At 44.6% G+C, this 18775-nt stretch overlaps 1 protein-coding gene across 17 annotated transcripts in view; it reads left to right on the top strand.

Annotated features, from left to right (window-relative positions):
- The window catches only part of Atxn1 (ataxin 1), a 415237-nt gene that overhangs the window by 114224 nt on the left and 282238 nt on the right, over positions 1 to 18775 (top strand). The window contains exon 4 of one of the 17 annotated variants that reach the window (XM_011244383.3): positions 1180 to 1249. The exons of the other annotated variants lie outside the window; for them this stretch is intronic. The gene's annotated coding sequence lies outside the window, so the exon portion shown is untranslated. The remainder of the gene's footprint in view (positions 1 to 1179; positions 1250 to 18775) is intronic. 17 annotated transcript variants of the gene reach the window in all.

Here is an 18775-nt window from a genome sequence, read left to right as displayed (position 1 = left end):
ACTGGGTGTGATTTGGAGAAACCAGGTTATGACTGTCCCTGGGGAGAGTGTCCTTCCTGTCTGGTTCCTATCCTAGCCCCTATCTCTGCCCCCTATATGTCTACTGTGTACAGTGGGCCATCATGAATCACAAACCTGCTGAAGACATTTGCTCGGGGTTACCTATGGACCAGGCTTGCCCTCCAGAACCCAGGCTCTCATTTATAAGTTCTGCCTGAGTTCTCAGACAACTACGGAAACCCTTTTGATGAATGCCTGTGACCCTCGGGCACTACCTAGACCTGTGTGTTTTCTGGTACCCCATTTAGGTTGCAGCCTGCTGTAGGACAGGACCCATGTCACAGTCCAGTGTTTCTCAATGGTGGTCTCATCTCAGGATCTCCTGCATCTGACTCACCAGGATGTGGTTATTAAAGTCAAAGACACAGTGACACCAGGCTGAAGGAATCAGAATTTCTGGGGGTGGGGGTGGGGGGATGGGGAAGCTCGCATGGCTTGCTCCACCTAAACTCTCTGCCTACTGGGGTTTCAAACAAGTGTCTAGAGACTAATATGAATATTCCCCTTGTCCAGCTTCAGGTCTGAGTACAATGAAGATCCCAATGCAATGCTCCCTTATTGATCTAAGCAACATTCACCATGAGAGTCACATTTACCTTTTGATTTATCAGTTTTTAATGACAAAAATTGAGGGATCCTATCCGCCTTTTGGGGAATAGGAAGTCAGTATATATAAGCTCTCAGAAACCCAGTTCCAACTAAACTCACAAAGCACCCTCTACCCCAGGCCAGAGGCTCTTGGAAAACACTTATGTCTCTTTCTTCTGTCCCTTGTAACAGCAGCAGATCCTTCTGGGGTCTGGTATCAGGGCACATCTGCTCTGTGCTAGGCAGCTGGAGGAGCCACAAAAGAGCCGCCAACTCCCAAGGCCATATCAGCTGCCCTCAGCACTTGATGCTGAGGTGTTATCTCCTTCAGCTGTTAGGACTTTCAGGTGGTCAGTGTGCATGGTAGGAGAGCCATCCTGTTATGGAAAGAGACGATGTTAAGCCCCAGTGGCCCCACGGTGGCAATGGCAGAGTCTGGGTTCAAGTCTGATGTTAACAGATTACGATGGTGACATTTGGCTCTTCTTTCTTCCTTATGCTTTGCTACCCATCCTGGAACCCTGGGGGCAGTCAACCACCTTTGCTTGATTCCAAAGAAATCTGTGGTGTCTATCTATGCTTCTGGCAGAACTCCTCAGTGGTTTGTATGCAGCCCTGGTGGATGAGTATAACAGAAGAACTTATAATGCCCTCTTTGTTCTATGAATATCTGGTGTGTGTATGTGTGTGGGGGTACATTGTGATGGGCGAATCTGTTAAGATAGATAACCATTGCTGACTGGCTATTGAGATAAGTAGACTTGGTTTCTCCTACTATCTGTTCTGAGGCTGAACACATCTGTGAACATGTATACATGCAAAACAACCTACTCCAATGGCGTCAGATGGGATCAGTCCTGCGGCACTGCCTAAGTCACAAGTTAGGTTGTTTCACACAAGGGCTCCTGGCCCACCAGACATAAAGCAGGGTTCCTTGCACCATCTCCCTGGGTTTGAATGAGTTTGCTAGATTGAGTCACAGATTTCTAGGAAATACTTTTCTTTACTGTAATAACACTTCTGTGTACCACTGCTGAATTGTACTGTCATGTTATAAATGGCATTGCAAAGAAGAGGGTGGATGTTAGAGTGAAGAGCTGTGTGGGGAGGGAGGGAGGGAAGGAGGGAGGGAGAGAGGGAGGGAGGGAGGGAGGGAGGGAGGGGGGACGGCGCAGAGTCTCAGCATTCTCTGGGTGGGCTAACCTACAGTATCCTCCTCTGGGTGGGCTAACCTACGGTATCTTCCTCAAACTCTGCCCTTCGAGTTTTTATGGAAGCCTCACTGTATAAGCATTCTTCTAACCTCATTGGCCACAGAAGATCAGCTTAGTACTCAGCTCCTCTGAGATTGGGAAGTGGGCTAAATATCTAACCTTGGTGTTTCCCATATTGAAGCTGTGTGGACATCAAATCAATTAATTCCTGTATCAAAGGACATTGATTATGTCTAAGAGTTTTAAATGTTGTAAGCCAGGAAAAGGAGACAACGAGCAAAGGTACATCTCACGATATCATCATTTACTAAATGCATCTCATTGGTTTTCAATGCTGGTGTTGTGCAACAGACCCATAATCCCAGTGTCTAGGAGACTGAGACAGAGATTGTCTGGGCTGTCTAGTTAAGATCAAGTTTAAATTTTTTCTGTTAAACAATCTTTTCTTTTCTTCACCTATTACATGGCCACAGTTTTGCCTGCAGAAGGCAGGCTGTTCATGGATTCAGTTTGTGTGAGAAGATGCACTCAAGTATGATGTTGTAAAAGTATACACTCCCAGGTGTCCCATTACAGCTTTAGTTTTGGTGCTGGGATAGAGTCAGGGATGGTGCACACGTTAAACAGGTATTTTGCCACGGAGATACACCGTTCTGACCTTTCATTCAGTCTAGGAGATTAGAAAGGGAAAAGGCGAAACAGGATAGATTCTCCTCTTATTCTCTAAGTATGGGCAAATGGGCATGGGCTCCCAAAGCAAGACTAATGGCAGATGAGACTCTGAGTGTGAATTTCATGGAGCCCTGTCTGGACTTCTCTGAGTGGCTTTTTTCATTCCAGTGGGCGTAGGTGTGAGAGCTCTGATGCAGAAGAGAAGTGCCCTGGTTGCCCTCTGTAGGACAAAATGTAAAGTTGTTTGCATACATACACTTAAGCTTTTCTTAAAAGGCTCTCAGGTAGAAGAATCACCAATTAAAGAAAATGTAAACTGTGGGGTTTTATTCTCCTATCAGATGATTTGAGAAAAGGTCTGACTGTGTGTAGCCAGCAGTGGGTGGCCTAGAACTCATTGTGTAGACCTTGCTGGCCTCAGACTTACCCATCTACATCTGACTCCCAAGTGACAGAACTGTAGATGGGCACTACCATAGCTAGCTAGCATGCCTGAGTTGGAGGTCTTTAATGGTACATGGAATATTTCCTTCTTAGAAGCCACATTTCTTTATATGTGGGCAAAAGAAAAGCCAATCTTATAAGCAGAGCACCTGCCCAGTTAGTACCCATATGGCTCAGGTCATTTGCCACAAAACAGCCTTGATATTTGTCCAATTTCCAAGCAGAGCTCATCATAGGTACTTCTTTGGGAAAGCTGGTATCAGTAGCAAAAGATCCACTGGTAGCCAAACATACCTATAATGCCAGCATTTAGAAGGCTAAGGCCAAGAGGATTACCATGAGTTTGAAACTAGCCTGGACTTTCATAGTGAGTTTAAGGCCAATGTCAAAAGACAAAACAAGAGCCAGTATGCTCACTGCTCTTACAACAGGCATCCTTAGAAAGTTCTAGAAGTGTTCCAGCTTAGAGGATCTTGGCTCCACACATACCTAATCCAGTGCTCTGTAAAGACTGTCTGATGTAGGACTCGCTCTTCTAGGCGATGGTATCACAAGCTGCTAGTTGTAGAAGTCCCTCTGAGAAGCTTGGGTGGCTAAGTTTAGCTTTGAGCAAAAGCAATACTACTTTAGGGAATGGAAGGGATTTACTTAGAGCAGGAATCAGTAAAGCAGGTGTTGATTGAGTTGATGGGTCCTCTTCTTTACTGACAATTTGAGAGCTTTGAAGGGAGGTATTTTCTGTGCATCAAAAAAAATTAGAATTTTTAACTACTGCTGCTGGCGCAGATACGGTTGAAAGAAATGGGAAAGCCGCATCCTGTTACTTCTCATTCTTTTCTTGGTGTGTGTGTGTGTGTGTGTGTGTGTGTGTGTGTGTGTGTGTGTCCAGCTGTTTGTCTGTCTGTGTCTCTGTGTATGATGTGGCAATGTGGCAGGGGTCTATCACCACTCTGTGCCAGTGAATACCATTAACATTCCCATCTCTTCAGATCCTAAACTCAGTTACTTCCAGATCCCCTTCAGATGGCTCCAGTTTAGAAATCACGTGGACCCCTTGAGCTTGCTGAGCAGAAAGATGAGTTTATCACACTCACTTCCACTGGCTTCTCATTTAGAGACACAGATCGGTTGGCAACTGGAACCCTGTGTGCTGCTGGGCACCTCATCTTCCTATTCTTCATCCACCCACAGCACTGTGGTTTCTCCTGTGGCGTGATGTACCGCCTCCTTCCACTCGCTGGCCCAAGTGTCATTTCAGGCTCCGGTGTCACTTGCCTGGGCTCCTTTGGCACCTTCCAAAAGGAGCATTCTTTCCTGTCACTGTTGGTGCGTCCTGCGACAGGAGCACATGAAGCACAGGCTGCCCTCCATCTTGATACCCCTGAAGCCAAGGATGGCATTGAACTTGTGGTCTTTCTGCTTCTGTTTCCCGAGCACTGGGATTACAGCTGTCTACCTGTGTCTGGACTTTATGTCGTACTGAGGAGTGAGCCCAGGGCTCCCTAACACACTAGGCAATCACTGGACCATCGGCCAGATCTGCAGCACTTATTCCAATGTTTAAAAAAACTGTAAAAAGATGTTTCTGACCAAACCATTTTATGAAAATGCTTGGATTTAATGTTAAATTATTTAAACCAAACAACCTAGGTTAAACCTTTGTTCCTGGGAAACTGAACAACAGATAGAACCATGTCTGTTCTGTTGTAACCATCTCTGGAAAGTCACTAGAAATTGCCTTTCCAGCCGTTCTGTGACATCTAGGATGTTAGCCGCCAAATCGGGGAATCCAGGCTAATGGTACTTGCTGTACTGGCAGCACTGCGTGTCTGTGTGGGATTTTCAAAGCGAATTTAAAAAGTCAAGACTGGATAGCATTAAAAAGGTTGACGTAACATTTTCAGTTTGAAAGGCTACCCTGCTCCAGGAACGCGCTTGTTGCTTTTTTTTTTTTTTCCTCCATTTCTAAGAATTCTATTTGGCTAAAATACCAAAAGAGAAAGAAAAATCTTGGCTTAAGTAAATGAAAGGTCATCTCCAAAATTAATTTTTATTCTCTAAGAGTTCCTTTATAAAAGAAAGCAGGATGGATGTTTTTAAATATTACATTAAAAATGTCACTCAAAACCCTCACTTTTTATATCATAATCAAGGAATTTGGGATTTATTTTGCCAGTAAGTCTGTGAGGCATGCTATATGTCTTTTTAAAATATTGTTTTTATTTATGTGTGCTTATATGTACATGTGTGCATGTGCCCTTGGAGCTAGCTAGAGTTACAGACAACTGAGGGCACCCTTGCCTTCAGTTACAGGGGCTGGGACTTGAACTCAGTCCTGTGGAAGAAGAGGACGAGTTTTAACCACTGAACCATCTCCCCAGCCTTCAGTTACAAGTCTTTAAGCTACATTTTCATACTGGGGGAGGTTGTTCAATTCTACAGTACACATAACGTATTTTTCCTATTAATTCTTTATTTGGCATCAGTGGGTGGGAAAGATAGATTTCACCTTGAAATTTGCCAGGTGTTTTTATTTTTGTTTTTGCATGATGCGTTGCTGCAACCTCCAGTCTCTTTGTCTATAAAATCAAGACAAAAGTTGGTCTGTTCCTGGATTCATCAAAGGGTCGGTCTTCCTGTGCGGATTACAGACTGACTTGGGCACATACAGTGTCATACCATTCGGTAGCATGGTATAGAAGTTGACACTTGTCTGTCCTGCACAGTTGAAGTACTAAAACTCAGGAGTTTCAGCTTTCTTGTCTCAATGTTTTTATTAAAGTTCATTTATTTTGTGTGGCTACACATACACATATACATATATATCATATACATACACATACATCATACACATACATCATATACATCATATACATACACACATATCATACACATACAACATATACATGTATATCATATACATAGACATACATCGTACACATACACATACACATACACATACACATACACATACACATACACATACACATACACATACACATGCAGGGAACAGTTCCAGAGTGGAGATTAGAGAATAACTTGCAGGAGTTAGTTCCCTGCTACCTCCATATAGGTCCTGAGGCTTGAACTCAGGTCGTCAGCCTTGGCAGCAAGCACCTTTACCTACTGAGCCCTCTTGCCATCCCTAAGCATCTTACTTTTCTTTCCCAAGCACTGCATTTGGTTCAAATCTAGACCTTTAACTTGGTTCAAAGATGGCTTAGGGTATCCAGCTTGGCTGAGGCGAATGAGCTCAGCCATGCACATTACTCCTTTGTTATTCTCTGATGGCTGCACAGTGGCTGACGGCTTCTGTGACCATTCGTCATGTCTGAGGAGGCGCTGACTCTTAAACTACCATGATGGGATCCTGGACCCTTATAATGAACACTCGGGAAGGCAGCAGACTCCTGCTGTTTTCATTACAGATTCAGCTGCTAACCAGTATAGTAGGCTCTTATCCAGAACTGCCCTCCACAGACTGTCTAGACCAGTCCGTATGGTGACATTGTGGCTGCAGGTGACCAGAGGATGCCTGGTGTCAGTTAGTCCAGACAGAAGCTTCTCTGAGTGGGACGAGGTCCTGACTTCCATCTCCAGTGAACTCCCTCCCTAAAATCCCTGTTGTTGTAGTTTCAACTAGGGAAGGCAAGAAAGAGAAGTGAACGAGGCTCTATGTATGAGGTACTGTCCTCTTGGCTGTGGCAGAGTCCTTAACAAAACCAGCCCAAGGGCAGAAGGGCTTAATTTAGCTTGTGGTTGGAGGGCACAACCCATTATGAAGCCTAGCAGCTCATTCAACTCAAAGCTGGCACAATGGGGGTTGACTGCATCCAGTCAGGAAGCTGAGTAAATGATGGTTAGCACTCTACCTACTCGCTCCCTTTTATTCTGCTGAGGACCCCAGCCCATGGAAGAGTGCAATCCATGTTCCCAGAGGAGGGCTGTCTTCCCACCTCATTTAAGGGTCTCTGGAAACATTCTCACAGACATACCCAGCAGTGTGTCTCCTAGGTGACTCGAGCTCCTGGCAAACTGTCAATCAAGACTAGAGTACTTTAACACTTTGTGTTGAGCAAGCTACTAGATTAGTGGGCCACTGAGCTTATATGGGTTCCTCATGGAAGCATAGATGGATGGCTACTTACAGCAACATTAAAAATGAGAAAAGCCTTCCACCAGCACATTCCCAACAAAGCTTTGGAAAAGGTCCTCAGCTCATTGTCCTGCCCAATGACTATATGTCTTTGTTAGGGTGTTACTGCTGCAAACAGACACCATGACCAAGGCAACTCTGATAAGGACAATATTTAATTGGGACTCGCTCACAGGCTCAGAGGTTCAGTCCATTATTGTCAAGGTGGGAACATGGCAGCATCCAGGCAGTCATGGTGCAGGTGGAGCTGAGAGTTCTACATCTTCATCTGCAGGCTGCTAGTGGAAGGCTAACTTCCAGGCATCTAGGATGAGGGTCTTATAGCCCACGTCCACAGTGACACACCTACTCCAACAGGGCCACACCTTCTAATAGTGCTACTCCCTGGGCCAAGCATATACAAACCATCACACTATATAAATTACTCTTGTATAGGTCTCATCTCCCTTCATCCTCATGGGATGTCTTAAAGACATATTAACTTTACATTTAAGCTATATATTATTTTAATGGCAAGCGCTGTTGGGACTGGAGAGTGTGACCTAGCTTATAGATGATGAAGCTAAGATTCAAAACCAGGGTCCTACTTTGCCTGCTCTTCTCAGTCTCTGCATTGGCTTCTCCTGGCTTAAGTTCTTGTTGCTAAGCAGGCAGCCTCTTGCTCTCCAAGGACATGATCGCCTTTGCAGAGGTTGATGGGGGAAGAAATTGTTTTCAACTGTCCTCAGGACCAGCGTTAGTCTAAGTGATGCTGCTGGCAGGTGGCCATTTGCAGGAGGCAGTCAAATTAGCCACTGGTATGAGCCCAGCATCCTAGGCTGAGCCTGCAAAGTGAGTTTGCCCTTCGCAATAAATAGATTTGGGAGTGAGTGCCTAGCAGGAGCCCTGGATATTTAAGGCAAGCACTTTGCTTCCTCCATCTGATTGAATCCAGATTCATTATAGCACTGAGATACATAGCAACAAGCTTTGCAGCGCTGGATCCCAGGGCTGCCTGGTTTTATGGAGGAAGTTTAGCTTATAGTATCAAAAGCCATGGCCAGTGAAGCCACAAGAAAATTATTACGCAAACTTGACCTTAGTGAATATCAGATTTATATTATATTTTGCCAGATGAATTTTAGAGTTCTCTGTGCTACGACAATGTGTTCTAAGATTTGCTAAAATATGAAATCGTTTGAGTGCTTCTCATTTGGGAGTTGAGTGTTTTGCAACTATGCTAGTATGGGTTTACAGGCACTTAGCACTTTGCAGGAATGGATATGGCTACCTCCACCTAATTGCTGAGTTGTCAGACTAGTATCATCTCCAGCCTTACCTGGAACTTTCCTGATCTCATTATCTCGAAAGAGATACTGTCTAGGGACCCAGTTGACACTTCAGACATGCTACATTCAAACTGTCCTTAATTTGATCACTTTATTCTATCTATCTATCTATCTATCTATCTATCTATCTATCTATCTATCTATCTATCTATCTATCTATTTTGTATACATATATGTATGTATCTATCTTTTATGTACCTCTGTATTGGTCTATCTGTCTATTTATCTTCTATCTATCTATCTATCTATCTATCTATCTATCTATCTATCTATCTATCTAGTATACATGTATGTATCTATCTTTTATGTATCTATTGGTCTATCTCTATCTGTCTTCTATGTATCTATCTGTCTGTCTGTCTGTCTGTCTATCTATCTATCTATCTACCTTGTATACATATATATGTATGTATCTATATTTATGTATCTCTGTATTGGTCTATCTCTCTATTTATCTGTCCTCTATCTATCTATCATCTATGTATCTACCTATTTCTGTATATATACATATATACACATGGGTACTTTTATTTTAGACAGGGCTTCATATAGCCCAGTCTATGTCAGCTTGCTATGTTGACCTTGAACTTCAATCACCCTGTCTCCACCTCCTGAGTGCTGGGGTATAATATGTGCCACCACACACCATGCCAGGGTTTTATGCATGCTCCCTGAGGACTCTGTCACTACATTACAACTATATAGTTGTAATTTTTTTTTCCTTGTAGATCTTTTCTGTTTGCTGTTGGTTGAATCTATGGAAGCAGGCTGTCTGGATATAAAAAGCCAACTACACACAGACACATACAGACACACACATCACAACACACACACACACACACACACACCACACATCACACACCACAGACCACACACCACACACACACACCACACACACACACACACACACACCACACACCATACACACACACCACACACACCACACACCACACACCATACACCATACACACACACACACACACCCCACACCCCACACACCATACACACACACACACACACACACCCCACACCCCACACACCATACACACACACACACACACACACACACATTACACCACACACCACACACACACCACACACACACACACACACACACACACACACACACCACTCATACTGCTGTTAAGTACACAATTCAGTGGCATTGTATACATTTCCAGTGCTGGATATTCGTCGTCTATCCATTCCAGAGGTTTCCATCATTCCAAACACAAACTCCACCTATTGGACCATGAATTTCCTACTCTTTTGTCTTCTAGCTCCTAGAGACTACCTCTCCGCTCCCCTTTCTACTCTTCTATTTGTTTATTTGAAACAGGATCTCACATACAGGCCAGGCTGGGCTGGAACTATGTGAACTGGGCTAGTCTGGAGTGCACAGAGATCTACCTGCCTCTGCCTCCAGGGGGCTGGGATTAATGGTATGGTTAACATACCTGGCTTCTCTATTCAACTTTCTGTCTCTATGCATTTGATTTTTAAAAGATACCATTCAAAATCATACCACATATGGTCCCCCCCACCCTTTTTTTTGGTCTGGCTCCTAACTTGTTGTTATTGGTTTTGTTTGTGTTGTTTTAAATCCAGGGTCACGTGGCGTATCTTAAGCAAGCCTAGAACTCACAGTATATGTCAGGCTGGTCTTGAACTCAGGTTCTCTTGTCTCTACTTCTTGAGGGCTAAGATTATAGCCATAGGCCACTATGCCTGACTTTCAGCTCACTCGTTTACTACGGTGCTTTTAATGCAGCATTTGAAATACGGTTTTATTTTATAGAGCATATGCTGTCAGTACTTGACTATATAAATAATTACTAATACATTATGAATCTCATTCTAATTTCAGAAGCCAGGCTCTATTAGAATCTTGGAGAAGGAAGCACCTCAGCATTTCTCCTTGTTAGCTCAAGAAAACGCCACCACACAGTTTCATGTTCCTTCCTGTTCATCGTTGGCTCCGATTTCCTCTCATTTTTTAGCCCCTATTTGGCCTGAATTCTTTGTAGTTCTCTCTGAGCAGACTCGTGCTTCTGTAACGCCTGCTAGAAAAGTGGCCCCCGTTCTTCAGATACCATCTTCCCTGTGACTCGTAGTTACTCTCTTCTGCGTTCATTTTCTAACCACTCTGCCGACCTACCTCTGTCCAGCCATGAGCAGTGACCCATGATGTGACCCTTGGAAATGGGTGAATCACAGCCTGCCCCACTGGTGCTGATGTGACTCAAAGCGGAAGTATTCCTCCCTGCTAGTGCATCAATAGTAGAGGTGAACACTGTTTTTTTATTTACATCTTTGATGAGCCATAATTAAAAGTGGTGTGAGTCACTGTCAGAATGAATGTGTTATTTTCAGATGTCTGTGAGGGCAGTTACTGGTGGAAACTGAACTTCCCTTACACCGAAGCTCTAAGACCCCTCAGGAAAGGATTCCAGAGGGCTCTCATCTACTTCCTGAAAGGAGAGAAGATTGGAATGACTTTCTGCAACAACAAGGCAGAGCTTCAACTTGACAGCCCTCAGCTTGTGATTTTCCAAGTGTCTTTGACATGTATGCTGTCCCTCTAATAAAAGAATCCTGTCTGATTTGAAGTTGGAGTACTTAGAGATCATCTTCTTTTCCTTCTCCTCCTCCTTCTTTTTCTTCTCCTTTTTTTCTTCTTCCTTCCTCCTCTTCTTCCTCATCCTCTTCTTCATTTATTTATTTATTTATTTATTTATTTATTTATTTATTTATTTATTTATTTTTGGTTTTTCAAGACAGGGTTTTTCTGTGTAGCCCTGGCTGTCCTGTAACTCACTCTGTAAACCAGGCTGGCCTCAAACTCAGAAATCCACCTGCCTCTGACTCCCAAGTGCTGGGATTAAAGGCATGCGCCACCACTGCCCAGCCATGCATGAGTTCTCCTCCTCTTCCTCCTCATCCTCTTCCTCGTCTTCTTCCTCTTTTTCCTCCTCCTTCTCCTCCTCCTTCTTCTTTTCTTCTCCCTTTTCTTTCTCCTTCTTCTTCTTCCTCTTCCCCTCCCTCCCTCTTCCTTCTTCTCTTTCTCCTCTTCCCCTCCCTCCCCCTCCCTCTTCCTCTTCCTCCTCTACCTCCCTCTCTCTACCTTCTTCTCTTTCTCCTCCTCCCCTCCTTCCCCCTCTTCCTCCTCCTCCTCTTCTTCCTCCTGCTCCTCCTCCTCCTCCTTCTCCTCTTCCTCTTCCTCCTCCTCCTCCTCCTCCTCCTCCTCCTCCTCCTCCTCCTCCTCCTCCTCCTCCTCCTCCTCCTCCTTCTTCTTCTTCTTCTTCTTCTTCTTCTTCTTCTTCTTCTTCTTCTTCTTCTTCTTCTTCTTCTTCTCCTCCTTCTTCTTTTTCTTCTTTGTCACTACTGAGATGTGTTGAAAAGCTAGGAACATAGCTCAGTGGTAGAGCACCTGCTTAGGTTTCACAAGGTCCTGGGTTTGATCCTCACCACTACAGGAACATAATGTTTGAGTGGTTCTCAAGCTTCCCAATACTGTAACCCTTCCACACAGTTCCTAATGTTATGGTGAACACCCTCCCAACCATAAAATTATTTCATTGCTACTTTATTACTATAATTTGGTACTCCTACAAATCATAATGTAAAGACCTGATACGTGACCCCAAAGGGGCAGTGACCCACACTGCTGCTCTAACCAGGTTGGATTCCAGGTGTTAGACAAAGGTGCAGGAACAGAACCGTGGAGTGTAGCAGAGGGCTTGCTCCTCTACATGAACCAACTTCATGGCTTCTGGGTGCCTTCCTATCACTTCTGCTTCTCATCGTGGCCACCAACCTTAGGTGTACCACAGCGCTAATCCAACGTACTCTCCAAGGACCCCAAAGACGGGTTTCCACAAATGGCACTTTGCTGTGTACAGATGGCACGGGAAGAATAGATTTTTCTTGTTAACAGTTTAGCTAAAACTGCATGTTAATATTTCTACTTGACCACTTGAGGTCAACAAAAATGTGTCCTAAAGAATTTACGGTAACTAAGTGGTGAGGAGACAGTCAGGACATGATGGATCTTGACCATCATGGGGATCTGTACCTTTGAGACGTGGGCAGAGCAGAATCTTGAAGCTAGGGTTTCTCTGCTTCCAAATCCTTGCACAGGCCCTTCAGAAACCCTTTGACTGCTTCTTATGATAATTTTGTAAGCTGTTGCTTCCAAAGACTACCTCTACCTGGCACTCTTCAACCCCTTGCCTCCCTTCCATAGGTTTCAGGCCTGGTTGACTGAATCCTTCCCTGATGATAGATTTGCATAAGCTGTGCCCACGCATATGCTAATGAAATACATTCAACTTTCTTTTATACTAGTTTGTGAAACTTAGAAAAAAGAATTTTTTTTTTTTTTTGCCAGCCTGCAAAATAGGAAAATGAAAGGGCTGTGTGAGTCTCCCTCCACTAGGTGTTTACAAGGAAGCACGTATCTTAGGTACTTAGCAAATAACACGGTTGGGTTTATTTAACTTGTAGTGATTGTGCTCTGAATTTTCCAAGCCTGTGAATCATATTTGTGACTCATATTTTCAAGGGAATTCCCCCATCTGACTTTCCTCTCAGTTCGAGTCGGGTATAGCCTGGCAGGCTCGCTTAGGAACTGAGCAAAATCGAACTGGCTAGCTCCTTAGCTTGTCCCACCCCTCCTCAAGAAAAATTAATTTCGTTGCTACTGCGTGAGACGATTTCTCTGTCTTTCAGCATGGAAACTTGAATGTGGGTTCTCCTGCTAGGCAGTCACTTGTTGCTGGTGACTGATTTGTTGAAGAGTTGCTGATTTCTAGTGTGCGGAATTGGTTTCTTCCTTTTTTTCTTTTTTCCTGAGTTCCTTAAGTTCCTAGTCTGGTGTTTGGAAGAAAAGATAATTTAATGTAGGCTATTTGTTTTATTGCGTCCAATAATCAAAAAGTAACATTTCCGGCAGGGGCAACACTGGGAGAGGAAATACTTTGAAAGTATAAACCTGTTTTCAAAAAGATGGAATCAAGCACTTGCCTGTAAAAAGGTGCAGAATGAATCAGTGGTGGCATGTGTCAGCCAATTAAAGGTTCTGTTGGCTACCTGTAGGGATTTTGCAATAATTTTATTGCCTGGGAAGACCACTCAGGTCTCTTCAATAGGCCCAGAAGACCGAATCTTTTCCTGATGGTAAATATGCATGAACTATGCCCATGTGTGTGTGTGTGTGTGTGAGTGAGTGAGTGAGAGAGAGAGAGAGAGAGAGAGAGAGAGATGCAAAACAGGATGACTGCCAACAGAATTGGTCGCATGCTTTGTCCACCCCAGGTAAGTCTGCCCCAGTGGCCTGCTTGGCAACAAAACACTTCTCCATGACTTAGAAGCCCTACAGGGTTGGGAAATGAGAGAAACAGGGAAGACAAGACAGCAGAGAGTGGGAAACCTGACTGTGTGGGCGGCAGGAGCTGGTTAACGGTGTGGCTTTCAGTTCCTGCTTCGCTTCTATGGTCGTGAGTTTGGGAAAGCTACTCATTTCTCTGGAATCTGTGCCCTTCCTCATAAGAGGAAGGCTGTTGTCTCCAGGTGATGCTCCGAGGATTCCTTCCCTTCAAGAAAGGAAATTCTGTGTGTCTCAGGCAGAAGAGAGCGGACTCATTCGGGTGATGGAATCAGGGAGTAAACGCTGCTGAAAGTGGGACCACGTTGATGCTGAGGGTGGCCTAGATCCCAAGGTAGGACTGGTGATGTGGGTGAGACGGAAAACTGTTTGCCAGGCAAGCGTGAAGATGTGAGTCAGATTCCCAACACCCTTTAAAAAGCCAGGCGCATTGGCACATGCCCGTAATCCCAAGTGCTAGGAAACCATGCAGGCGATGGTTTCTTCCTGTGATCAGTGACTTTCACAGGGGAAGACCAGTCTAAGTTCAGGTGAATTGGCTTGCATCTTGAAAACACTTCCCTAGGAGCCATATTTCCCATCCATAACTGTGTCCCTACTCCTTCCCCAGAGCAGCAGCCTCCACTCTGACTCTGTCCTCTGGGTGTGATTGGTTTTCCTGCTTCCCGTCCGTTCCACATCTGCTTCTGTGTTTCAGGTGTTTCTGGAAGCCCAGAGGCATAGTCAGTTGTCTCCTGCACTCTGAAGTCCCATTGAGTGACTTCTCTTGCAGATCCAGGCACAGTCGTTTATCTTGTCAAGGTCCCGCATAAAGAATCAGCCCTGTTATATTGTGTTTTTCCCAGGAGTTCTGCACATCTGAATGAGATCTGTCATCAGCTGCAGAGCTTGAGGTGAAACTCTCTGAGACTCAGCCAGTGAGTCTCACACACTTCTTGCTGGCCTCCTTTTCTGGGCAGTACATTAGAATAGGCCCGTGTCTCTAGAATTTAATGATAAGTGGTGGAGACCAATGGAAACTTCAACCCAAGTGACAGACCAGCAGCGTGAATGCTAGTGGTCAAAGAAGCCCTGGACATTTTTATTACGTATTGTGCTGAGCTCTTGATAGCAGACATTTTCTGCATCCTTACTTGTGTTTCTGCATACTGTGCTGAGTTCATTATGTACACTTATTATGTGCATCTCACACACATACATCCCAGATGTCCAATTCTCAAGGCCCATTGCCTATCCCCACCCCTAATCCCCAGATGAAGAATCTGAGGCTCAGAGAGAAGTCATTTGCTTAAGCTTATACAGGAGACCAATGCAGATTAAGTTTTATGCTTTAGAGAAATCTAAGCTGGTGTTAACTGACAACCCCATCAAGGAGAGCCTGCTTCACAAATATGAGAGAGAGAGAGAGAGAGAGAGAACGAACTACCCAGCAGCTCAGGTCAGTCACCTTTCCCCATCCCCTACCCCTGCCTGCAGGTTTGTTCCATTGTGCTGAGGAATGTCCCTGCCTCTGGGATGACATCCAGGTGGTATAAATGGAAAAGTGACAAATTATTCCTTTGCTCTAGTGTAGGCATTGCTGTAATTAGTAGCAAGTTGGAACCTTAGGAAAAAAAAAATCTCACCGGAGTGTGAAGATGCATTCTAATGCCTCAGTCTGCAGAGTAAATAAAGTGTCACACCAGTAGCCTGCCCCGAGGCCACTTCTCCTTGGGTTCCCTTCCCTGAGTGGCAGGAGCTTCACACTCTGTCACCAGCTTCCCCTGGGCTCCTGTTAATTAGCTCTGAGACTTGGTCTGTAGTCTGTAGAAAGAGTTCAGGACATGCTTGGTGCTGGCCTCCTGGCCAGAGTGGGAGATGTGCCTTTTCCTATACTCTACCTTGTACTGGCTGCATGCGGCCCACATTCATGGCAGCTGCCTCTGGAGGAAGCAGAGGGGATGACAACTGCTGGCAGACCACGTGTGTAATTATGGCAGGTGGCTGACAACCATTAGCAGACTCCAACTTAGGCTAGAAGTAGACCTGGGTGTGTGCGGGCATGATATAAACTAGTACAAGGAAGAACGATATAGGCAGTCAGATTTGTTGCAAGGACCTTTGCTTCCAAAACAAAACAGGAAAAGAAAAGCAAAATACCAGAAAAGATTTCTCCTGACTTCACTGCCTGGCCTGGTCCTTGCTATGCAAGTCAGACTAGCCTAGAACTTCCCAGTGGTCCTCCTGCCTTAGCTACAGAAGTACTAAATTTCAGTTGTATGCCACCATGCCTGGCTCTAAATTTTACTTTTAGTTTTTTGGTTTTGTTTTACTGTGTGTGTGTGGGGGGGGGGGGGGGCAGGGGGAGGGGGTTGTTGGCCTGAATGTGTGACTATGCACCACATCCATGCAATACCCTAGGAGACCAGGAGAGGGCGGCAGATGCCCTGTGGCTGGAGTGATAGACAGTTGTGAGCTGCCACATGGGTGCTGGGAATCAGATGAAGAGGGTCCTCTGCAGAAGCTGAGAAATGCCCTGAACCGCTGAGCCATTCCTCTAGCACAGATTATTTTGTATATAATGCTCTTTGTCTGGAATAAGGCAGCATCTTAGATCTCCAGTCTGTCAAATGAGAATCTTACAGAACAAGGATCTTGATTTCTCTTTGGAAATAGGAGGAGCTATTTGCTTTGCTGCTTGGCTGTTCTCTATTCAGACTGAGCCCAGGTCTTCCTGTGTGTTACAGAACTCTACTGGCTTCATCCCAGCCCTCTGTTTAGTTTTTGAGATAGGTTTTGAGTTTGCTGAGTTGATCAGGCTAGCTTTCAGCTCAGTCTGTGGTCCAGGTACATCCTAAGCTTGGGGACCTCCTACATAAGCCTCTTCAGTGGTTGTGGAGAGAGAGAGAGAGAGAGAGAGAGAGAGAGAGAGAGAGAGAGAGAGAGAGAGAGAGGGGGAGAGAGAGAGAGAGAGAATATATAACAGATTTCAAAAATTATTATTAATCATCTATTTCTCCACTCTTAAAATGTGCTTGTTTGTTAAAGTTCACATTGGCAAGCAATTTCTTGTTTTCTAGAAGTTTCCATAGAGGTTGCTATGTGTGAAAACTTTGACATGGGTTGCTGGCATAGCATGTCTTCTGTTCTGTTGTTTACTCTCATTATTAAGATCCCTCCTGCATTTGGTAGTATAGTAGTAGTAGTAGTAGTAGTAGTAGTAGTAGTAGTAGTAGTAGTAGCAGCAGCAGCAGCAGCAGCAAGACTGCCTTTTCTGGAACAAATGTGGATATCATTTGGTATTAAGATTTGTGCCCATGGGTGACTCAAAGCACCCATTTTTCTAAACCCATTCCTACTCATAACTATCAACTCTCTGAGGCATTGTGCTCAGGGTACTAGACCACTAGATCAGTGCTACAGTGAGAAGAAGAATGGACTGGTATCAAGCAGACATGAGTTCAAACCCAGGTTCTGATACCTGTGATGTGTAAGATCCTGGGCAAGTTGATTTCACCCTCTGAGATCCCAACGGTGCAATGTCGATAAAAATCCTGCTTCAAAGCACTGCTGTATTGAAAAGAGCCAGCATTGTGCCTGGTGCACGCAAGTACCTATGACTTATTTTAATGATCAACTTAGAGAAGAGGTAAACTTTCTTCTCACTGTGTGCTAAAAGCCACGTGGTCCAATGTGAGGTACCTTGAAATTTCTGCTTCAGAGGAAATGCAAAGTATTATGGATACACTTCTGGCAGACATATGAGCCATTTACATAATGAAACCTCTCTAAGATTCTCTCTATTAATAGCCAGCCTTCGAAGTATCAGTCTGACCATTTTGTATTTAGAACCGCTTTCTCTATGAACAGGCCCCTTTATTGCCAAGTCTTAATGTCTGCTGACAAGTGTCATTATCTCCTTACTTTCATATTCAAGTGTTCATGATTTTGTGGCTTCTTAACTTGTTCCTTTACAGCCCAAGAACTTCATTTTTAGAGAACGTGTCATTTTTTTTGTGTCGAGGTTGGGGAGGAAAGACACATCTTATTTGCTGCTGGGTGGAGTCACGGCTGAGCAGGCAGTATGCGTTCTGCACGGACCTTGCAGAGCTGAGCTCTCTAAAGCCAGCGTGCTTTACTGCCATCTTTTGCATGGAAAGGGTCACCTCTCTTAGCTTTTCCACAGACAGACACTGAGAATCAGCCTGCCGAGTATGTCAGCATGGGACTGTACATGTATGTGCACCGTGCACTCATCCACTCACTGGGGCCCTTGGATTTCTTAAGGGATGGGACTCTGTTGTTAGAGGTGGAGTCAGTGCTGAATGGACCCGCTGGTGTAAGCATGGCAACAGCATGGCTTATATTATCCCTCAGAAGAGTGCAAGCCGGTCGTCCCTGCTTGTCTAGGTTGTCCATCAAGGGAGTCAACAGGTGTAGAGGGGCCTGAGGACTTTTATCGTGCATGAGGAGGAGGGAATCGGTATGGAGTGGTGGATGCTTACATGGAGGTGTGTTCTAAAACTCATTCTAGCTCTGTGAGCCTGTCTATGCAAATATGACCTAGATGGCAGTGATACACACACACACACACACACACACACACACACACACAAAATATGACACACACACACACAGGTACAGACACACACACAGACACAGATACACAAACATACAGACACACTCACAAACACACAGACACACACACAGTGACAGACACACACACACACAGGCACACAAACACAGACACACACACAGACACACAAACACAGACACACAAATACACAGGCACACACACACAAACACAGATACCCAAACACAGACACACATACAAACACACACACATACACAGAAACACAGACACACACACAAGCATACACACACACAAACACACAGACACACAGACACAAACATACACACACAGACAGGCAGATATAGAGAGACAGAG

Source organism: Mus musculus, chromosome 13 (genome assembly GCF_000001635.26).
Source record: "Mus musculus strain C57BL/6J chromosome 13, GRCm38.p6 C57BL/6J".
In the NCBI taxonomy this organism is placed as follows: domain Eukaryota; kingdom Metazoa; phylum Chordata; class Mammalia; order Rodentia; family Muridae; genus Mus; species Mus musculus.
The sequence above is the reverse complement of the archived record's forward strand: the minus strand, read 5'-3'. Positions and strand labels throughout refer to the sequence as shown.